This window comes from Athene cunicularia (genome assembly GCF_003259725.1).
Source record: "Athene cunicularia isolate RWA chromosome 1 unlocalized genomic scaffold, athCun1 chr1_part1, whole genome shotgun sequence".
Taxonomy (NCBI): Eukaryota; Metazoa; Chordata; class Aves; order Strigiformes; family Strigidae; genus Athene; species Athene cunicularia.
The window spans coordinates 122,683,249-122,689,224 of record NW_020799091.1 but is presented as its reverse complement, the minus strand read 5'-3'; positions in this window follow the sequence as shown (position 1 = coordinate 122,689,224).

The following is a 5,976-nucleotide window of genomic DNA, read 5'->3' as shown; positions in this document are numbered from 1 at the left end:
CTACAGGCTTGGGGAGGAGTGGCTGGAGAGCTGCCAGTCAGAGAGGGACCGGGGGGGGTTTGATAATGAGCCAGCAGTGTGCCCAGGGGGCCAAGAAGGCCAATGGCATCCTGGCTTGTATCAGAAATAGCCTGGCCAGCAGGGACAAGGAAAGGATCTGACCGCTGTACTCAGCACTGGTGAGGCCGCCCCTCGATGAATGGGTTCAGTTTTGGGCCCCTCACCCCAAAAAGGCCATTGAATGACTCGAGCGTGTCCAGAGAAGGGCAACGGAGCTGGTGCAGGGTCTGGAGCACAGGTCTGATGGGGAGCGGCTGAGGGAACTGGGGGGGTTTAGTCTGGAGAAGAGGAGGCTGAGGGGAGACCTCCTGGCCCTCTACAGCTCCCTGAAAGGAGGGTGCAGAGAGGGGGATGAGTCTCTTGAGCCAAGGAACCAGCGCCAGGCCAAGAGGGAATGGCCTCAAGCTGTGCCAGGGCAGGGTCAGACTGGCTCTTAGGAAGTATTTCTTTGCAGAAGGGGTTGCTGGGTGTTGGAATGGGCTGCCCAGGGCAGGGGGGAGTCCCCATCCCTGGAGGGGTTGAAGAGTCGGGTTGACCCAGTGCTGGGGGATCTGGTGGAGTTGGGAACTGTCAGTGTGAGGTTAATGGTTGGACTGGAGGAGCTTCAAGGTCTTTTCCAGCCTAGATGATTCTGTGATTGTGAGCAAAGCCCAGTTCTGAGGTGTCAGTAAGAAAGTCGTGACTGATATGTGATCTTTCAGAGAAAAGGCAGCACCACGCTGTTGGAGAACGGCTTGCAGAGAGCAAGGCCGTAGCTCCCTGCAGAAGCTGATTGCAGCCATCTGAGGTAAACAAAGGAAAAAACCCAGGGTACAGTTATGCTAACAAAGGACTGTTATGTTAACAAAGAGAGAAACTGAGGTACATTATGACCTTGGGGGTGATAGAAAAACAGCTCTGGGAGAAAAACAGGTTCAGAAGAGGGAAGACGTTTATGCATACCTGAAATACCACAAGGGGCTGGGATATTATAATGTAGCCTTTTACATGTATCCAATAGATTTGTGAGTAGTATGCATGATTATTGTCGAGTGCTTATATAAGGTGTGATTTCTTTCAATAAAGTTGAAGCTCGCTCTATCATTCACATTGAATCGACTGCTTGCTTCCTCCGCCCGCCGCACCGTGCTCTCAATACTACTCATTACTTTTATGCTTGTTGTATTTGTAAGGCGAGAAGGGCAACTTTTGTTTGGACTACAAGGGAAGCGCTCTACATTTCTTGTTCCTCTCAAGTAGGAAGGACCCGTTGCCAATGACCTTGCAGTTCTACAAGGTCTTGCTGTGGTAGCAACCCGTAATTAAGGCTACAAACCGTTGGCAGCGCTAATTCTTTAATCCCACTTGGTTATAACCTGCTGAAAAAAAGGTATCTTCACACTGCTGTTTTCCTCCTGCCCAATCTTCAGATTTGGTCTTTAACAAAAGGTGAAAATTTCTGAAAAGTCCAAGCACAAAATCCCTTTATCCAGTCAAACAGTGTTTTCTCTTTCAACAGAGATAATGAAGTTTTCTACCCACGCAGCACAAAAGTAGATGAACTTCAAAACTCAGGGCCTCATGTTTAACTGGTAGAAATCAGCATAGATCTTTTGACAGTGGTGGCGATATGTCAGTTTACAGCAATTGAGAACCTGGCCCTTGACCTCTAAATTGTCCGTACCAAGGTGATCAATTGTGAAGCTAGATCGATTGCATAGTAACAAGGTTACAAATTGGTGAAAAACAGCTATTGTTCTTGTACAGGAGGAAGTTCAGTTACAGCTCAGTGACCACACTTAGAAAGAGGTGTTGTGCATGCATGTTATCATCCACAGTTATGACCTATCTGAGTGCCCTCGAAGCAGTAAATCCTTCTACCTAATGAGGTCCTTACTTCAGAGGAAGCTTGGTCTTGTTGTATTACATGTCTGTATGTGAGTCTCAGGCTTAAGCTGGCTCTGATTTTAAGCATCAAAAGCCAGTTTAATTTATAGACTTGCAAAATACTCATAAAACCCATGTCTTTCTTAAAGCACATGCTGGAACACTTACTTCTAGTATTAGAGCCATTGTACACATACGTTTTTCTCAAATGGCAGAATTTTTTCCCTATAACATGTCCTCCATAAGTGCCTTGGGGATATGAATAAGTGGCGTTGATGTTCCAGTTGGCACAGGATCAGGTTTGGTAGGCAGTATCCTGTCCTTTAGCAGACTTTATTTTTTTTCATTTGTTTCATGGAAATGATTTCTCTGCTCTTTCCAGCAGACTCTGGCCTGGTAGAGATGGAGGCCCCTTTATCGGGCAGGTGTAGCTGAAGGAATGGGCAGAGTATGGCCAAAAGGAAATCTTTCATGGAGTCTGAGGAGAAGGGCATGTACCGCTGAAAGCCCACCTCCTCCTCAGTTTGCCTCTAGAGCACCTGCTGCATTCAGATTATTTTCCACCTCTCTCCTAGCCCTGTTTTTCCTCATTCTCTTCTACTCCGGTGGCTCCCTATATCCCAAGGAGCGCTTAATAAATTGGGGTGGGATGCTGCCCTTACACAGCCGGGTGGAAATGTGTGTGTGTGTAGGAGCTGCAGGTACAGGAAGGTAGAGAGGAAGGAGAGATCACCACTCCCCTGCCACGGTCCCTTGATCTTCCTCCCCATATGCTGCAACCCCTTTGGCTCTTCCCTGTTTGTCTCCATAACTCCTCTGCCAGTACAACAAAACTGCATTTTCTTTGCATGGCTGAGAAGCTTTGAGCAGGCTCTGCTGCTGAGTACAGCAGTGTATCTTGACTAAACACGTTATAGCTCACAAAACATCTTATGTTTTCGCTCATCATTGCAGAGACCCTAAATAAAGTCCATAGATGCTTGGACTCTGCTGGCAGAGGAGTTGTGCAGTACTCTTAAAACAATTGTGTTGGTCCTGATAGGGTCTGGAAACTTGTGTGAGCAGTTCTCCTTGTGTTTTTCAGAAACATCTTTTCCCCAGGGATACTTGGGAACAAGTCACCAGTTTTGGTGTGATCGGGAGTGAATGAAAGCGACAACAGTTGCCATTTTGTGGCTGTTTGTGGTGTGAGCTGATGAGTCTCACTTCAGCTCCTAGAGGGCAGCCATCCACCTCATACAGATGGCTATTGCTTTTAGCCACCTCAAATGCAAAAAAAACCCACCAACCCAACCCATCCCTATTTGTGGCCAGAGTCCATGCTTTTAGTGTCTGTTGGCTCTCCTTGAAAAGCAGATGGCACTTCAGGCTTTCACAATGTCAGTCCCTGCGTATCTGTAAAACTAAGCAGCCACACAGGTAGGCAGAGGTGACCTGAGTACCAGTCCCGGAGCACCTCAGCGCTGCCTGTCTCAGCAGAGGTTGCCCATCCAGGGCCAGCATGAAGGCTCTCTCCTCTAGTTGGTTTAGATGCCCAGATTGTGATGTCTTCAGCACCTTTCCCTCAAAGCCAGGGAGAGTAGGGCTAGCCAGGCTGTGTCTGCTCATGCTGTTGTTTTCCTTCCAGCTTGCACATGGAGCCATCCCACACAAATAGTGTGGAAACACAGACACCTTCCTAAACCTGTCATCCCAGCGTTTCAGTGGTGCCATACAGCCTTTGCTCATCAAAGGGTGTTGCTCTAGGCCACGCTCCCTTTGAACAGGGTGTTGTAAGTGATTTGCGTTGGAGGAGGGTGATGGGGTCCCTGTAGGGCCAGACTCATGCTACTCCATCCACTCCTGAACTGCCAAGTGACAAAATTTGGTCAGTCAGGCTGGCCCTGCCAGCCCTGCGCCTCCCAGGAGTATTGATAAATGGTATGAAAAGACAGCAGCATGGATTTGTGGTGTCCGTGCTCTGATTGCTTACCTGAATTTTTCCTCAAGTTTTCAGAAGGTAGGAAAGTTAGAGAGCAGACCTACTGTTTCATTATCTGCTTCCAGCAGGGGGAGATGGGTCCAGAGAGTTATTTCTTCTGGGAACATGTACAAAAATAACATTATTTATTTTACTCATGAGGCTCTTTCCTAGGAGTTGTGTGACTCCTGCTTGTTTGGCCTTTTATACCAGGCAACACCTCGCTTTTGCTTCTGTATGTTTCTAAAAGCAAGTAAAACCTATCAGCTGGAGGTTTTCTTTTTGTTTTATTTTTTCCAAGGTTTATGAGACCCTCAAGGGAATTTCTTCCTCTCCTCTCTGTTTATTATTATTATTATTATTAAATAGTTATGCTATGGTGGTTCTAATGAAGATTGTGTAAATGTGAAAGAAGACGGAGACTTCCCCTGTACCTCCATCTCAGCAGAGAGGTGCCTCTGAGTCTGCTGTGACACACCCCACTTTGTAGGGAGGCACAGCCACATGCAGTCCCACCTTGACTCAGGATGTTACTGGAGTCTGGGCACAAGATTCCTTCCTTCTCCCTCCCTAACCACCCCTCCTGTCGTTCTCTGTATAAAACATATTGGTGCCACTTTCCATGAACTATATTTAACTAAGCATTAAATTTAGATTTAACTGGATAGTTATTGCCTCCTAAGTAAATACTCTGAGATAAGGAAATATTTAGTGAGCTCTAGCAGTTGGGTGGCAGATGCTTCCTGCATTGCATAATAGTTAATCTTCGACAAATATGTTTTCCTTACTCTACTGGCATTTAATTAACATATAATAGCTCTTATTAAATGTAGATGAAACATATATGGGAGACCCTTGTAAAAGGGATCCATGCAACACTGACTTGCAAGAGGGGTCCATTTCTACCATTGGTCCCATCTTTATATGGGACCAGGTTTTTTAGCTGTGCTTAAACTCTGTCACAAGGGTCTCTTTGGTGATGCCCATCATCTGGGATGTCAGAAGCTTGTTGGCATCTCTCTGTCCCTTGTGCTGCCCATTGTCCTAGAGTCTACCAGCAGCATGGTGGTCTTCAGAGCAATACCCTTGTCAGGTGAAATCTCTCTCTGCAGTAGTTTGGGAACACTCAGAGTGTGGATTAACCCCTTAGACCTTCTTGCTCCTCCTCTCTGGTGCTGTCCGTGCCCAGGCTCCTGCAGGGGAAATGTCTGAATCGGCTCACTCCTTGGCTTGAACACAAAGCAGTCAGCTCTTTTGCATGCGTGGCACTGGAGCAGTAGTGTCATGACCTTAACCCTTAATTTGTGGGCCTTTAACACATGCAGGGATTGTTTAAGCACTCACAGGCAGCAGGGCCTTCCCATACCAAAGCTGCAGGGGCCAGTTTCTAGGGGTTCAGAAGGCAACTGTGCACATTCCTGGAAAAAGAAAATCAATCGACGCCATTAACTACAAAGACACTGCCACTGGCTGGGGACATGCCTTAGCCACAAATCACTGAAAATTAGGGAAGCACCCTGGGGGGATACCACTGCACTGTGCTTTTCCCCAGGCATTGGCTTTAGGCTGCGCTCAGAGACAGGACCCAGGCTTTGAGGGACCTTTGATCTGATCCGTTTGTATGACACAGAGCCATTCCGTATGTCTCTCCAGTTTGGGTCCACTGTATCCCCCTCTAAAACCAGAGGAGAAGCAGGCAGCGTACAAGGCTGGGATTTTCCCTTGCTGCGTAGGCACGCAGCAGCGCTGTGAAGTGCGGGATAGCAGCTCACCGCCAAGTCCCCCTCAGCTTTTCTTGCATTTGCTTCTCTGGACCCCCCCTCCCACCACCTCACCCCTTTTTGCTGCCCCCTCCCAGCCCCACCATCCCCAGGCCCCAGGAGGGTTCTGCCCCTGGAACAGCCCCAGGAGCAGCTCCCAGCAAGCAGGCTGAGGGAATGGCAGGCAAGCATCCATTGTACAACCTTCATCTTCTTCCTCTGCCTTAAATTTAATCCCGCTTCTCTCGTGGTGGTGCTGGTACGTGGGCTGGTGAAGCGGGCCCGGGTGGGCAGCGTGGCCACCGGGTCCGGGGCAGATGTGTATAAGAG